Source organism: Helianthus annuus, chromosome 16 (assembly GCF_002127325.2).
Source record: "Helianthus annuus cultivar XRQ/B chromosome 16, HanXRQr2.0-SUNRISE, whole genome shotgun sequence".
In the NCBI taxonomy this organism is placed as follows: Eukaryota; Viridiplantae; Streptophyta; class Magnoliopsida; order Asterales; family Asteraceae; genus Helianthus; species Helianthus annuus.
In genome coordinates this window covers 1,119,033-1,137,830 of record NC_035448.2, presented here as the reverse complement: position 1 = coordinate 1,137,830, position 18,798 = coordinate 1,119,033, and the positions used below count along the sequence as shown (strand labels likewise).

General features: G+C 32.2%; 1 long non-coding RNA gene across 1 annotated transcript; it reads right to left on the bottom strand.

Moving 5' to 3' along the window:
• Positions 1-5,021: 5,021 nt before the first annotated feature.
• Positions 5,022-10,166, bottom strand: LOC118488407. Its single transcript, XR_004884625.1, has 3 exons — positions 9,850-10,166; positions 6,202-8,072; positions 5,022-6,119 (listed from the first exon to the last, which is right to left on the bottom strand). It is a non-coding gene; the product is annotated as an uncharacterized LOC118488407 (long non-coding RNA).
• Between the last annotated feature and the right edge of the window lie 8,632 nt (positions 10,167-18,798).

Genomic DNA, 18,798 nt, shown 5'->3' with positions numbered 1-18,798 from the left:
TCTATTCCATTATATTATACTAGGTTATAACCCCGTGTGTTATATGGGGTGAATCATAATTATAATATTAAATATAAAAATATGTTGATAATATGATCTAAGTATATATAATATAGAGTAATATGGAGACCAAATATGAAATAAATATTGGAGTTTGTATAGCCATTCATAATAATAAGATATGTTATTTGTTTTAGGATTTGTCATAGGAACTTAAAATTTTGTACCACTACTAATATGATATGTTATCTGATAATAGATTATTCAGAAGGATTAATGTTGGCATAATATTATATTTTCTACCATCTAAATATAGTTTCATCACTTTCGCTATCACCAACATTAATATAAGATTTGCTCGTATTCAAAGCTATAAACCAATATGAATTGTACGAAATAATTACTTAACCAATAAAAACTATTGATAATGTAATATGTCTCATACCATTTGAAAGGTCTGAAAAATGACTTCTAGACAGATAAAAGTAATGTAAATAAATAGACGAAAATTGAATCAATAAAACCAATTAACTATAGTTGAGAAAATACCATGTATAGTGTAATACTTTACATGTACAATTGAACCAATGAAACATATATATAAGTGAAAAAATAAAGACATGAGACACTATACGACAACTAAGTAAATCTAAATTTAAAAAAAAAGGTTATGACATTCCGAATGTAAAGATACCTTCCACACACCTCTACATCTTAGTTACAGTAGGAAAAATATGTATGTTAAGAGTTTACCTTGTTTTAAAACACATATATCTAGAATTTTTTAAAATATTTTAAAAAAAAATCTCATTTGATTAAAGGGGAATAAATTATTACTTATTTGACATGCTAAACTTATTTGAAAAAACATGATGTATTCTATGTGACATAGATAATATGATGAAGAGTAAAATAACATACCTAGTATGTAGAATGAAGCGGGGTTTAATTCTACATATTGGATGTAATATATTGAATATTAAATAATGATTTTTTCTATTCTTGACAAAACTTTAATTATCACAAAAATCTAATTTGATTCCAGAAGCGAAAGTAAAACTTACGAAATTTATATTAACATTAAAATAAGGGTTTTTTCTAAAAAAACATTTAATTGATTAAATGGTTACTAATTTTATGGGTTTTTATTTTAATAATTTCAAATCAAAATTAAATCCTTAAATTATAGATTAGATTTAAAACACATTTTAGACTTTAGATTTACAATCAAGATAAAATTCTAATATAATATTTAAATCTTTTTATTTTGAAATTTAAAATTTATCTATAAATTATCAATGCCCTCATTGAATGACATGCGTCCAAAATCAGGTTTCTTTTATTATATAGTATAGATTGCATGAGACTCGCTATTATCTATATATGGGTTTTTATTTTATTTTGTTATACTACTAGTATTAAGCACTTGTGTTGCAGCGGTTGTCGTAAAACTGTGTCAAGTAGTACCAATGCTATACCATTGTCAGCGACCACCAACACCGGAAAAGATCGTAAAAACAAAATAAATAAAAACGGGAAAAAGTAACGCCGAGTAAAAAGTAGACGTGAAATCTTTGAATCACGCACGCTCGTTGCAGAGAAATTAAACCGAAACGTAAAACATAGAAAAAAAATTACTAATTAAATCCAGGACCTGCGCGTTGCGATGAACTTGTTAAACGGAGAAAAATATAAGTGTTGCGACGGGCCAGTCAAATGGGAAAAATATACGAAAAATGTTGAACCCCACACGTAGGCTGCGGTGCGTTAACTCATAAAATTTAGAACGAAACGAAAAATTTGGGAAAGATGAAAAGTATGGTGGACCAAAATTGAAAATAAAAAAGAGTTAGGTTAAATTGCAAAAGATAAATTTTTTTTGGTTAAAAGTAAAAAAACAAAAGGTCTAAATTGCAAAAAAAGAAAAATTTTGAGTTAAAAGTAACAAAAACCCAATACATGAGGTACAACACCATAAATTACAAATAAACTAAAAAATCATTTTTGTAAAACTTGAATAAACTATTATATATTATGGGTATGTTTGGCAAAAGTAGCTGATGACTGGTAGCTGAAAGCTGCAAGCTGGTAGCTGGTGGCTGAAAGCTGTTAGCTGTAGCTGGTAGCTAGTAGCTGTAGCTTTTTAGATATATTTGGTGTTTGGTAGAGTAGCTGGAGCTTTTAATAAAATGTATAAAATTACCAAAATGGACATAACTAAAAATTTAGAAAGTTGGTGCATTAAAAAGTTTCTTATTTTGAGAGGTTAAAATAGTCATTTTTCCTTAAAAGCTTGGAGCTCCTTCTAAACGCTACTAGTAGTAGCGTTCAACCAAAAGCTTCAAGCTCCTAACCTAAAAGCTTAAAGCTCCTTCAACCAAACAAGACTTTTTATTAAGTAGGAGCTTTTTTTTAAAAGCTTAAAACTTGAAGCTCCTAAAAGCTCCATGCCAAACATACCCTATATATATTAATAGAGTAACTCTAGTTAATGGTTAAATACTTATATATATATATAGGAGAAGTTTCCTTTGAGAAGAAATTTAATGTGAGAAAAAAAAAGGGCATATTAGTAAAATAGTATTTCATTTATAACTCATATCATTAATTTTTCTCTCTTTAATTAATTAGTCAACTAATCATTAATTATCCTACATATAATCTACAAAACCTACACATATCAAAATTTTCCTACATATACCCTACATATTATAGAATTTTATCCTACACAGTCGAAATTTATCCTACACACCTCGAAATATATCCTACACAACTCGTAATTTATCCTACACAACTAATAATTTATTCTACACTTTAAATTAAGTTGTTTTTTTAATTTGGAAAAAGTATATATATTTTGAAAAGGAGTTACAAATTTAATTTAGTTATTATTAAAGGGGAAGAATACGAATTAATGATTTATGTAAGTTTACCAATATACCCTCATATTAAAATTAAATGCAAATATTAAATGAAGTAAAATGAAGTAAAATGAAGCATTCTTATTGGTTGAAAGTTCTTCTTTTTTCTTCTTATAAAAAAATTCTTCTCATTTGAACCTCCACTATATATATATATATATATATATATATATATATATATATATATATATATATATATATATATATATATATAGTGGAGGGTTCAAATGAGAAGAAATTCTTTGTAAGAAGAAAAAAGAAGAAATTTCAACCAATAGAAATGCTTCATTAGACTTCATTTAATATTTGTACTTAATGTAACTATAAGGGTATATTAGTAAACTTACATACATCATTAATTGGTAGTTTCATCTTTAATAACTAACTATATTAAATTTGTAACTTATTTTTAAAATATATATTTTTCACAAAAAATAAAAATAAAAATTCATTTATAGTGTAGGATAAATACGAGGCGTGTAGGATAAATTACGAGCTGTGTAGAATAAATTTCAATATGTGTAGGATAAATTTCGAAATGTGTAGGATAACTTTTGATGTGTGTAGGCAAAAATATTTAGTGTGGAGGATTATAGTCTTAATGACTAATTAATTAGTCAAACATAATAATAAATGAAATGAGAAAAAAACTATTTAATGTTTTACAATTATACCCTTTTATTCTTTTTCTTCTCAATAAAATTTTCTTCTCAAATGAACCTTCCCCTATATATATATATATATATATATATATATATATATATATATATATATATATATAATTTTAAATAGGGTTTGTGGAGGTTTGTAAATTGTGGAAACGGTAGGATTTTTTAGAGAATTCTGAATTCTGATGAGGCGCTAAGGTGTCGGTTTGTGGAAGTCTCAAATTCTTGTACTTTGTGGATGCTCAAATTTAGAACAAAGATGCCTCATAATTCTTGAAAAGTTCTAGAAGTTGGCTTAAAATATCTATGATATTTCCTATAATATATTATTATAGATTTCCAAAGGTTTCTTAGTAAATATAGTTTTGTATAAAGTAATCTAGATTAAGAATGTTCTAGTCTAGTTACAACATGCATAAATAGAAGGTAAACTTCCTTTACACAAATCATCTCAAAAGATAATTATAGTCATTCTTGTTAAGTTCTCTCAAAAGCAACACAAAAACTTAATTTGTTCAGACAATCTTCCCATCACTTTCTCATTAAACGAAAGGTTAAAGGAATGACCTTATAATGTGACGAGGCAAATGATTAAAAATTGCATTTGCTCGAGTTTATTAAGCATGTGAGTTTCTCGTTAGGCTACTCGGTGTGGGGAGACGTCCAGGCCCATCCTGGACCGTCGCTGGCCCTCAACACCATTTCCAGGGGTGCAGCGGCGTCGTAAACGTCCTCCCCAAGTGTTGACAAGTATGAATCATAGAAGAAAACCAGAAAATAACGACAAAACTGTGGAGAAAACTTTTATTAACCCAAACCAAACATTCCCCCAAACCCTATATCTTACAGAAAGTAAGATCAACAACGATACAAGATCAAACAGAATAGACAATGATCATCTACAGATGATCAACGAAACAAGAACAATATGTAATCTCTCAAATGTACAATGGAGATATTACAAGAACAACTAATCGAACAATACAACTAACAAACCCTAAAAAGAACCAGAGGGAAAATGTGAGAGATGAGACGGTGAAGAATAATGATGTGCATAGTGATCCTCATCTTTTTTATACCAGCATCAATGAATGTTTCACTTTGCACCTTCAACTACTCACTAAAATGATCGCAGTCCCTCATTTAAGCTATAAGCAGCCCTTCATGTATGCGTAATTGTTCATTAATGCCCCCCTAAATATAACAGCTTGTACACATCTCACAAACACATTATATTGTCACAAATAATACTTATAACAGTTATAAATGTGACACATAACAAATGAATGATATAATATATAGTTTTAACACCAAGACGTTTATGTCGGGCCTCCCCCTTCTCACACACACATATACATACAACACACACACACACACACACACACACACACATATATATATATATATTTAGGCTCATCCTCCATTTCCCTTGGTCCATCCTTAGAGGGGCATCCTCCTTGGATGTTGACGTGGCGCTGACGTGGATGGGCATCCTCCAAGGACTTGCCTCTTCCCACACCGAGTAGCCTTAGATCTTCATGTCATTTAAATGTGTCTTAATGATTAATTAATTAATTTTATCTCATAAGTGCTTACACTTCTTGATCTTTCTAGTTGAAAGTTAGGCCACTTCAGGGTCGAGCATATGACACGGTGAAACTAGCGACCCCTGGTCACATTATTACAATCATAATGCTAGGTCTAGGCAGTTTTTGTATTTCAATCATAATTTTAATATTTTGTTGAATGTTTATCAGCTGATACACATAGAAGCCTGCTTTAGCGGGAGTCTTTTGACCATGGTAAACTTCCAGAGTATCTAAACATATATGCCATAACTGCTGCTCGCAGAGAACAAAGTAGCACCGGAAAGTATTGCAGCGATGTTTAAGAAGTTGCCTAGTAGGATACCCGATTTGTTTGGGGAACAGGTTCAGTGATGCGTGGATGAGCTACTTGATGGAACATGATTTGCGAACGAAAACTCTAGGTGAATACCTTGAGGCAGTGAAGATAGACACCGCAAATCATAGAATATTTAGATCGAGTGTTCAAGAATTTGGCTCACTGAAATTAAAAAAGCGGAAGCTAGAATCCTTTTTCGGTACACCAACCTGCTAGGCTACTAGACCTGAAGAGTATCATTTGAATCTTGTCTTCAAACACCAACCTGCTAGGTCTGACTATGATGTGATATTTGTTTTCGTTAATTTCCGAATATAAGACAGTCTACTGCTCCTTTAACATTTTTTGTATTATATCTAGTTTTTGCCTACAACATATAACACTTACAATATATATTAGGATGTGTATCGGTGTATGTCAAAATTACCTTTTCCAATATCATCAAACTCTACCGAATCTTCGATGTAGATTTCCTTTTTAATTGATGCACGAATCCAATCCTCTGTACATATTAATGCCTCGACAATCGGAGTTGATAAAGAAGTTCGATAAGTATCGACAACTCTTCCGCCTGTACTAAACGCCTCCTCAGAAGCCACACTGGATACCGGGATAACCGATATGTCTATAGTGATTGGAAGAAAATCTAATTAACACTAACGTATTATTATAAGTAATATAAATAAACTACTAATTAGTAAACATACCTTTCACCATTTTCGCTAATACAGGGTATTTTGAAGATGCAGCCTTCCACCAACCCAGAATATCAAACCCCTTGTAATAGGCCTCCTCTCCGTCGTCTAGGTGCCTCTCAAGTTCTGACTTGGTGGTATAAGATGTAGAACCGCCATCCGCTTTAAGTTCTGTAAAAAAAAAATCACTCTCTCCTTGTGCGGATGGTTCAAAGTTCTCCTGACTTGGTGAAACTTTATCTGAACCTTGTTTTTCACTACTTGATGCATAATGCTCATACAAAAGCTTCAATTCGTCCTTTATACTATTAACTATAATTTGAACTCGTTTCTTCAAGTTATCTTCTGTCTCTTCATCTTTTTTTTTTCAGCCCTGAATATTCTCTCAAATCCAAACTGAATAACACGAACCTTTAACCTCGGATCTAAAATTGCAGCAAAATACAGAATGTAATTAAAAGATCTGCCAGTCGGTATATTTCTCCAGTACTTGTCGAACTTCTTGTGTATCTTAGCACCCATAAGTTTACCTTCCAAGTCAATTCCGTCTTTCATCTTCCTTAAATGCTTGTCTATATCCATAACCTTGTTAAAAAATAAATTAACGGTAACTGTTTTGGAGCAGAAGCATTGGTAGTTTTACGGTGAAACAATTCTAACACACTTGCCAATTGTCTTGTGTAGCTCCAGTCAGTAACTCTAGGAGCATCATCACCCAAATCATTTTTATAATTTGGGTCATCCAGATCATATATGTTTAACGCCTTCTCAAATTTTTCTGCCTTGTCTAACATCTCCCAAGTCGAGTTCCATCTTGTAGCCACATTTATACCTATTAATGCTTTGCTTTCGATCTTTTCTGCCTTAACACACTTTTTGTAAGTATCTAATTAATTAGGATACAATCTGATATAGCGAATTGAATCTATAATACGATTTATGCATTATGACCCATCACGTAAGCCGTCTTTCACAATCAGATTGATTATGTGTGCCATACATCGGATGTGCAAGTATCTCCCGTCGAACAAGAGGTTGTTTAACCTTCTTTTTAGAAATTGTATGGTCAGCACATTTTCAATATCCCATTCTTTTAAACATTGAATAAGGGACCTACCTATCTCATCTCCCTTGTGGCTGAATATTTGCTTGAAGTTGATGATCCTTTTGTGTAACACCCAATTGTCATCTATAAAATGAGTTGTAACACACATATAGTTAACCCGCTAATTTGAAGTCCACATGTTTGTGGTTAGACACACCCGTGTGCTATTCTTTGAAAAAAATGACTTCAACTTCCCTTTTTCCTCCAAAAATATTTCCCCAATATCCCTCGCAATCATAAACCTTCTAGGCATCTTAAAATTCAGATTAAAACTTTCTATAACCCTTCTAAATCCCTGATGCTCAACAGTTGAAAACGGGACCTCGTCTATTAACACCATCTCTGCTATGGCTCTTCTACTTGCTTTCGCACAATACTTCCATGCCTTAACCTCACCGCTACCGCCCTCACCATCATCGCCTTTTTTCAAGAAAATATTGCTTTGGTTTTTTAAAAAAAAAATCCGGATGTTTTTCACATCCCCTACTATGTTTACTCAATGCTGATGTGCCATTTTATACGTGTCTGCAGCCAAATCTTTCGAGCAATGCTTGCATCTTGCTCGTTGGTTTCCGTCCTCATCTTTATACTTCTCAAAATCAATCCAAATAGTAGATTTTCCTGATGTTTTAGAACCTGTCGTTTTCTTCGTTGTTGTGGTTTTAGCTATCTTTTTTGCAGTTTGTTTTTCGACATTTTGTGATTTCCTCTTTCCTCTTCCATCTCCTTTAGAATCGTAGCTTGATACATTCTCGATGTCGACATTTGATGAATCTATCTACAATTTATCAAACAGAAAATGGGTCAGTGTATCAAACATAATAAAAAATTACCTTTTTAATAATCTTATAAAACCCAAACCTAATTGAATGGGTCAGTGTATCAAACATAAAAGGTATTAGTGCTCAGACATAAAAGTCATTTATTAATTATCAAGGCTGCAACTTTGTTTATTAAAACTGTGGACATAAAAGGTATTAGTGTTTATTAAAACTACAGACATAAAAGTCATTTATTAATATCAGTTGTTTGTGCAGTCGTCTGCAGGTCTGAAAACATCAGTTGTTTGCAGACCGGCTGCAATATACAATGACTTATCGCTTGTAACGATTAAGAGATAAGTGTTATAAATAATAATGACTTTCACTTGTAACGATTAAGTGATCACTTGCCAGCATATCAGTTGTCTGTGTGCAGAAGACTTGATTAATGAGTTATGAAATTCTTAAGAAGTTTTGATCTTGATCCGACACCTTATATTTTCCAAAAGACGCCCCATGATATTAAACAATTAACTATCTAATTTTAATTGATTAAACAATTCCAGAAGTTTTGACTTGATTATCAGTTAGGGATGAGCTCGGAACCGGTCTGGTACTGAAAGTACCGGAACCGATTTTCACTAAAACTTGGTACCGGTGCCGAAAATACTATACCGGTTCTAGTACCGGTACCGGTTCGGTACCGGTTTTTCGATATGGTACCCGTATGGTACCGAATTTTTCATCAATTAATCACAAGATATGGAATTATGTGTCTATTACAATGGCCAAAAAAAATCGCTGAAAAAAAAACCTGTGTGAACTGGGAAATGGTAACATACCAAACAAACTAACATATAAAATCATAAGGTTGTATTGAGTAATGGTTCATGCCAAAACAAATAAATGTTTCAAGCATAAACCATACAAAAAACCTTACCCCCTACAAACTATTTTGAAAGTAATACCAGATTAGGAGTTTTAAAAGGCACTAAGGCCAAATAAGAACAAAATAATAGTCTATCTCCATGTGAGCAAAAGTAAAAAGTCAAAATGATGCACAGTACTCAAATTCCATTTCCTTGAGTTTGTTCAAGCCTTGTCATGCACTATCCCTTTCACCTTTTCATTTTGTTTTTTTACGGCATCTTCAATCTCTATAGGAAAACAAGAATTGAATAAAGTTAACAATGCCAAGTGGCGCTAGCTCACTTGGTAGAGGCTCTTGCCTCTTAGTGGGAGGTCTTAGGTTCAATCCCAAGCAAGGGTGAGTTATTTGTAAATATAGGAGTTTGGAAGAATAACGGTAGCCATTAAAAAAAAGAATAAAGTTAACACCCCATTTTACAACCATTTATGATGAAGCTGAAGAAGTGATCTATAATAAGTGATGAAAGAAATAATTGAGACATTACATCCTACCTAAAAACATGTACATCATTTAGACAATAAATTTGAAAGAACCATTTTATTACTTTATTTCTCTATAGGAATATTTTTTTTCATATTTAAACCACAATTTAATTCATCATCATCGTACATCTCTATTTCTCTGTCATTAATATTCAATTCAATGGCATTTACTCAAAAAACATTACAACAATAATAAATGGTTTTGCATTTATGTATAGAATGTACACCATTCAGGTTATACTATGCATCTAAAAATCTCATAGTAATACATGCTTCAGACAAGAACCATTTATGGATAATCCAAACAACACATTACTACTACATCTTTGTAATTAAAAGAAAGCCCTAAAAAGTAAACACCATAAAAATTATGGGTCTCACCTGAAGTTTTTTGAGTCAAAATTAGAGCATCGACACAAATGGAGGCTGACGGCACTGGAGAGTGGAGAATTTTGATTGTACAGGTGAATATGAGGCCAAAGGAGGAGGTTGTGTGTGTGTTCGTTTTTTTTTTTTTTTTGACCTAGGGAGAATTGGGAAAGATGAGTTGTTGATTTTGTGAGAGATCAAATGATATTTCTTAACTTAGCTTTGTACGTGGCTAGTAGTAGGGATGATAATGATATGGCAGTATGGCTTACTTGAGAAGACCACCAGTCACCAGCCTTTGAATTTTAAAAGCCCATCTTAGAAATCGGTACCGGTACTAGACTTTGTGGGAAAGTATATAATATATAGTGGGTAATAATGAAGCGTATAAATAATCGGTACTAATGCGGTACTCCCGGAAAATACCGGTACCGAAATATCTTAATATTTGGTACCGGTACCGAATAGGACCGGTTCAGTACGGTACCGGTACCCGGTACCATATGCTCATCCCTATTATCAGTTGTCTGTGGTTCTGTGCAGTCGTCTGTAGACACCTGAAATTCTTTGTTGTTTGCAGACCGGCTGCATTGCTGCAACATACAGCCAGCATATCGACTGTTCGTGTTTGTGCAGTAACCCACCAGCATATCGACTGCAAACCTAGATGAACTTTTAATAAAAAATCAACTTTTAAACTAGATGAACCTGAGTTTTTTGTGCAGTAAACCACCAGCGATTTCTTGTTCTTCAGTTATTTTGACTTTGTGCTGCACCCGACCTGTTTTGATATTAGAATTGAATTAGGTAATATTGCATGATGTTTTATATGCTCAGCCGACCTGTTTTGATATTAACTTGGGCCCCACGTTTTTGCAAGATTATGAGCCCTTGCCCCTTATCACTTAATCAGTTAATCGTTTAACCTCAATTCTCCTTATCACAGGCTTACGACTGCAAGAAGACATGCACTATTTGCTGGATGATGCTGCCGCCAGCTTCTGAAGTATTGAACTCGGTATGATTTACTTACGCATCACGTTTTTATGATTTGGTGGGCCCCTAAAATTCTTTATTAAAAGTATATTATTGTGTTATAATCTAATGATAATCTTGACTCAATACGAAATATTTTTTTATAAAATTGAGTTTAATAGATATGTATATTTTTGGTTTTTGTGTGTTTTAAAAATTCAGATATATCTAATTAGTTGTTTCACTTCAAAATTCAAACTAACTATAACTTGTTTACTTACTTATCACTGTTTTCATACATTCCTACATACATAATGTTGAACATGACACAGATAATAATGAACAAGAATCACATAATATATAGTCATCTAATATCATGTTTATCATCGTTTTCAAACAAATTCAATTAAAAAAAACAAAAGTACAATGACCAAAGAAAACATAAAGCCTTCGTCTTCTAATTATTTTCCAAATTCATCCACCGGACCACCACCGTTCGCTTATCAATAACATTTTCTGCATAGCATATAGAAACGATTTTAATTTGTATACGATATATTGATAAGATAAGGTAAAATGGTTATATCACGTACCAGGGTATTTCTCACATCTTTTCAGATGCCTTATCAATGCCACTGTTCCGATTTTTACCTTGTCCGCATTGACAACCATCGAGCAATGCTTGCATCTTGCCTTAGCCTTCCCGTCCTCATCTGAAAACTTCTCAAATTCGTCCCAAACATTGATATTCGCATTAATCCTGTTTCGAACCATCTAAGTACAAACAACAATAAGAAGACAACTAATTGAATTTCTTGAAGGCATGATAAAATTGTGGTAAATTGCAAACTAGATGATACGATCGATTTGTTTTCTTTGTATATATTTTGTAAATCGATTGTGGATTAATATCTATCATGTGTATTCTCTATTGACAGGTTATCAAATCACATGCCTCGTCAATGATCAGCCAATGAATGATGGATGAATGATGGTACTAGTGTAGCAGCTAACAATTTTGTAGATGATTTGATGTAGGATTTGGAACTACATGCAGGCTTGCAACCATAATTGGTATATGAATGATAACATTATGTTTTCTTAGGTATTAAAAGCCCACACGCTACTCAGCCGTAGCCTTTACTTCATTATAATATCAATCAATATCGGTCCATTGGTCCAACTCGGTTTTTATATACAAAATACCCGGAATCGACCCGACACCAATTTTACATGTAAACAAGGAACCGAACTATGGACCTATTTGCGTGGGTCCGGGTCGGTATCGGTTTTTTATAGGGTTGGTTCTCGGTTAATTTCGGTCCGACCCTAATTATGCTCACCCCTATTTGTAACACCTATTTGATTTATGTTTGTTGATGTGAGTTATGGACTTGGTGAATGGCGTTATATTATATTTACAAAATATGTAATATTATATTATATCACTAACATTTACCACATTACATTCGATGAACAGTGGCATACAGCCTGCTGCGTTATTTTTGTGGATTTGAACGTTTGGAATAGATTTTTCTTTCACTATGTGCACCCCTTTTATACCACGTATTCTTCGATAAGATAATAAGATGAAGTGGTTTCCTTTTGTGTTTCTAAGATAATTTATTGTAACACAACTGATAAATAATATACGAATATATATAGATACTATATAAGCCGTTTAAGATAGATTTTAGGTGGTGGAGATTGCGGATTCATTAGTTTCGTTTGGTTCATATGGTGTCGCAACTCGGCATAGCAACCGAAGAGAAATAACAAATACACTACACCTAGCAACCAAAAAATAACCAAAAAGTAAAGTTGTAGCAAAACCGAAATGATACCTACACGTGTTCAGTTCAATTTGGACAAAATACTAAAAACAGCTGTTTCAGGATTGGTTAAAACCGAACAATCACAACGCATTAGTTATAATTCAGTTTTAGATTTTATTAATGGAACCATTAAACTTTTCTATATTACAATTTGACCATCTTAGTTTTCTCCATAATTCCTATCCTTTGAAATTTTTCGTTTACTTTTATATTTTTTTTTATCAATCTTTAAGCCTTACTTATTTTATCTATGTTTTCAACCCACCGTGAAGGGTGTATAGTTGCCCACTATTAATTTATGTTACCGCTTGTAAACTTCAACGCACTTACCATACGGTTCGTAAACTATCGTTTGTCGCCGCACGTTTTGTACATGTTTGATCCCTGCATTAACGCGAGTGAGAGACTAGCTAGTTAGAAATAAAACCTAAAAACAAGTTTTTAAGTTTAATTATATATATATATATATATATATATTAAAATTTACATCTGACAAATATAGTTTATTGTGTCACTAAACTAATGTACAAGTGAAGATTAAAATATAAATAAAATGCTTTTAAGTGTAAAGCTATATAAATTAAAATACTTTTTCTACGATTACAACTATTAAATGAGAACAAAATCAAATGAACGAGAAACGTTGTCTCGAACAAATAGAGACACATATGTAAGCCTTCAAAATGGAGGAATGCAAAGGAGTTTGAAACAGTAAAATCTTATCATGAATTCCCTGTTTTTATAGAATATTTAACTTTTAAATTATAGCATTTAACGTAGCCATGATTGATTACTATGTACTTTAACCGATTCGTCTAGAGGACAGACATGTTAGTGCACGGATTTTGATTAAAAAAAATTCAATTTACGCTATTAATTTCTTTTTTATATTTACGACATCACCTGGTTCTTACATCCGGTCCGACCGACCAGACCCGACCCGACAAGTGAACTAGTAAGGAGAGCAGTTCGACATCTAGTCTGATACTAAAAAACATTGCAATTAATAAACCATTTAAGTTAATAAACCAATCACGTGGGAAGATTAGAATTATGGTCAAAGTCAAACAACATGATGATCCTTTTTGCTTCTAAAAATGGGAAAGATAAAAGAAAAGGCTGGTGTTGTGTTTCAAGATTTATTTGAAAAAAATTGACCAATCCATGAAAGTACATGCCTCGCACCTCTGGTTTGTTTTTCATGTCGATCATCCCCCCCTCTACTTCCCTTTGTAGCTTATCGCCCCTTTAAATTTAACTCAAAAGCTTTAAGATCACCAGTAATGTGGGTGAAATAGGGAAGTCTGAATTAAGTCATCAATTTCGGACGAGGAGTAAATGTTTTCATACATTGTGGCACTTTTTTAGAATGAAAGTTTGAACTATTTGTCCGGAATTTCGGACTCTATTTCGTACAAAATAATGAGAACCCCCCCCCCCCCCACACACACACACACACATAGAGGATTCTGAAATCTGATGAGGCGCTAAGGTGTCGGTTTGTGGAAGCCTAGAATTCTTGTACATTGTGGATGCTCAAATTTAGAATTTTCTAAAGAAACAAAGATGCCTCATGAGTCATGATTCTTGAAAAGTTCTAGAAGTTGGCTTAAAATATCTACGATATTTCTTGTAATATATCATCATAGATTTCTAAAGGTTTCTTAGTAAATATAGTTTTGTATAAAGTAATCTAGATTAAGAATGTTCTAGGCTAGTGACAACATGCATAAATAGAAGGTGAAGTTCCTTTACACAAATCATCTCAAAAGATAATTATAAACATTCTTGTTAAGTTCTCTCAAAAGCAACACAAAAACTAATTTGTTTAGACAATCTTCCCATCCCTTTCTCATTAAACGAAAGGTTAAAGGAATAACCTTATAATGTGACGAGGCAAATGATTAAAAATTGCATTCGCTCAAGTTTACTAAACCATCAGTAATGGGGCTCTATATCACGCCTACCCCTCCCATAGCGCCCCATGACGCCCCTGAACACCATTAGGGGGGGCGTCATGTGCTGAAAATCCCTCATCCTCGCGAAAATTTTCACGGCGTTGCTCATTCTTCCCCACTCACACACATATATATACATACATATATATAAAGCCCCATAAAGCCTCTCTCTTACGCGTTTCGTCACTTGTCGCATAACGCCCCACAAAGGGCTTTATGTCGCATAACGCCCCACAAAGGGCTTTATGACTACACATGCCCTTAAGCAGTTCGTTAGATCTTCATGCCATTTAAATGTGTCTTAATGCTTAATTAATTAATTTTATCTCATAAGTGCTTGCACTTCTTGATCTTACTAGTTGAAAGTTAGGCCACTTCAGGCGAGCATATGACACGGTGAAACTAGCGACCCCTAGTCACATTATTACATGCGGAGGAACTCCTTGACCATCTTCAAAGATGTCCAGACCTCAAACTATTGCCAGGGACAACATAGGTTGTGATGCGACACCACATGCTTAAGGTGGCCCTACAACACTAGAGGTTCATCATAAACTATGTATGGGATAGTGTAAGCTTTTACAACCGAATACACTGCTATTGTGGGTCACCATTTGTTTATAGAGAACCCCGGAGAGATCCCTGTGCCCATTAGGTTGAACTCTAAATATAAAATTTGAATTTTAATTTGAATATAGCATTTCAATTAAAATATTTACATTATTCACCTTTAATTTAATATTTTACGACGTATTGGTATAACGATTAAAATAAAATTTGAACAACACATTATAATTTTAAATGATAATATATCAAAAACCTTATATGGATTGAAGATGTGTTTCCATTGAGCCTCGATATCAATGACCTGCAACGTCATACATTTTTCTTTTTTGTTATATGAAGCTCATAAACCAATATACTCGATTCATCCAGATGCAACAAAGAGACATCTAGATATAAAGAGTGAACTTTGGTTGCTAGGTATGTAAATATACAATACTAGGTTAGAACCTCGTGTATTACACGGGTTTAATAAATGTAATTTTATATATTAAATAATAAAAAGTTATATCTTTATGAACCCTGTATATTGTACGGGTTAACTAAATGTAATTTTATATATCAAATAATAAAAAAATGATATATTTAAAAACCATGTGTATTACACAAATTAAATAAATGTAATTTTGTATGCTAAATACTAAAAAAGTCGTATCTTTAAAAAACCCGTGTATAGTCGGGTTGAAAAATCTACCAAATAATAAAAAAAAATTATATCCTAAATAAATGTAATTGTTTATATTAAATACTAAAAACGTCGTATCTTTAAAAAACTCATGTATAGTCGGGTTGAAAAATCTACAAAATAATAAAAAATAATTATGTCCTTGAAAACCTCGTGTTTTACACGAGTTGAATAAATATAAATTGTATACCAAATAATAAAAATAGTTATATTGTTAATAAATTAGGATAACATTTAACATTAATTTATTATTTATATATTTAATATAAGATAAGTAGATAAGAGAGGTATTTGTTTTAAAAATATATTAAATTAACAATTTAGATTTGAGGATAATATTTTATTAAAGTATGATAAGATTCAGGGCCGGCCCAATAGGCATACAACCCTAGGCCCAGGCCTAGGGCCACTAGATTTGAAGGGCCACAATTTTTCTAATAGGGTTTTCTTATACTAGGCCCATTTTTACAAGATAGATTAAGCCCAAATTTGTTATTGTACGTGATAGAAGGCAGGGAGGCCAGAACGTGAAACACAAAAGCTCGTGGAAAGAATGTCCTGACGATGCCTATGTAAACACGCAAACGATGAACGATAATCATGGCTTCCCAATTTCAATCCGCAACAATAATCGCGGCAGGTAACTAACGGTCGATTTTTTACTCTTTTTATATGAACTGAAGTTACTCAAAGTCTGAAATCGAACACATTGGCAACTTCAATTTTGTGAAATCAGTTTGAAATCCGTTTCTGATTCGAAATATTTGTGATTTGCAGCAGCAGTACTCTGATTCAATTTTGTGAAATTGGTTTGATTTGAAATCAGTTCTAGTGGTTTGGAACCTCGAGGCTGGAACACATCGGCTATTTGGCACGTTGACTCCTTTTTGCGAATTAATTTTGTGGCTCTCACTCAGGTCAGACATCTTCATTTGTTGATTTTAAGTTGTTGTTTAGGGAATTAGGGCTTATTTGTTGTTAGGCATTCAGGGCTTGTTTTATTATTTTAGTTTGTTGTTTAGGGCTCATTGTTAATCTATATAATAGATTTATATTTTAGCAATGTCGAATCGAATCCGAACTTTTGAATCCGGTTATGCAAAAAGGCAAAAAAAAAAAAAAACTTAAACAGGAAGCTTTAATCGAATCACAAAGGGGGGCACTTCTAAAATTCTATACAAGTGAATCTCCAAACGATGATATACCTACAAATAATGAAGCTACGAATGATATACCTACAAATAACGAACCTACGCCAATTACAAATTTTTTAGTTTATAATTGCCGTTCCCAAGCCCGGGTAAAGGAGGAGGGTTTTGTTATTAAATGTGTTGAAAAGGAAAATTTTGTAAAAGGACCTCCACTTCGTAGTTCGCTTAGGGCCTCTAAAAACGTAGGAACGGCTCTGATAAGATTTAATATTAATTTATTATTTATTTAGTGAATATAAGATAAATATAGATTTGAGAATACTTTCAATGAATGACATGTGTCCAAAAGTTGGTTTCTTTTATTATAGTAGTTAGATTATGATAATTTTATAACTTTGATTTTGTAAGTTGTAAATAGTGTATGGCTTTTAAATTATAAGGTATGTGAACATACAATGCTATGATAATAATGACTTGTGTAACGGGTAATTGATTACCTTGACAAACTAAACAAATTTTTTTTTTTTATTTCTCGCAATAGTCTATTCGATTCCGCTTCTAATTTATGCATACAAAACATTACCTAATATCCATCTTTAATTCAAATATATCTTAAGTTGACCAATATCTTTTGGTTGGATTTGATCTGCTAAACCTTTAAAAAAATCGACCTTACTTCAAATATATCCTTAATTTATAATTATAATCTATAATCATAATGATATTTTTGAGTTAAACTTACCAAAATTAGATTTTTATGAATATTTTTTGTATTAGATTTATAATGATAATAATATTTATAAATTATGTTACCAAAAATGGCTATTACTTCAAATATAATTTATTTTCAAGCTTTTAATCACGGATATTTATTTAAATTCAAAGCACGACCATTCATTTAAACACGTTTATCTAATTTTTAAAATTTTATTGTTATATATTTTTTAAAATTTTATTGTTATAGAAAAATAAAAATAAGTACTTTTAAAAAATATGTTGTTATAAAAGATACAGTAGAAACTCTATAAAATAATACACTTGGGACCAACAAAATTGATTAATTAAAAGAGTTATTAATTAATCGATAAATTAATAATTATTAATTTATATATTAATTAATATTTTATTAATTTATAGTAGAATACTTAGTTTACAAACACCTTTCAAGCTTCCACTTAATTATTGTATACAATGCATGTATATCAAATGAACGACCCAATTTGAAAGAAACCTTCAATCTCCCACCTTATTATGTTTCTTGTGTTCAATGTATCACTTTATGGACATTAAAAATATTTTCTATATAAATACAAGATCAAAATAGGTTAACACAAACAAATCATACACACAACATGGCTTCCCATCTTAAAGGTGTGAAAAAAACAACAATGACAGACGAGATTCGAAGAGCATTATGCAAGCACAACAAGGATAATCCAAGTCTCACTCAAAAGCAATTGCAAGAATGGGTTCATAGTAACTATGGTTTGCAGGTGAGTCAAGCGACAATATCAAATACAGTTAAGCGGTCTTTAGAATATCTCTCACTTGATCCCGAAAGAGGCGATGTTAAGCGACACAAACCGACAAAATTTCTTGTTGAGCTATGAGAAAACAACACCAGAAGTTCTTACCATGCTAAGGAAAATTAGAGACGAGATTTAAGGGGAAATTGATTTCAACAAAAAACAAAAGACAATTGAGTCATTTTTCAAGAAACCTTCATAAATCATTTATGTAATATGTTATATATAAGGAATTATTAATTTATATTTTATATGTGGTCTAAAGAA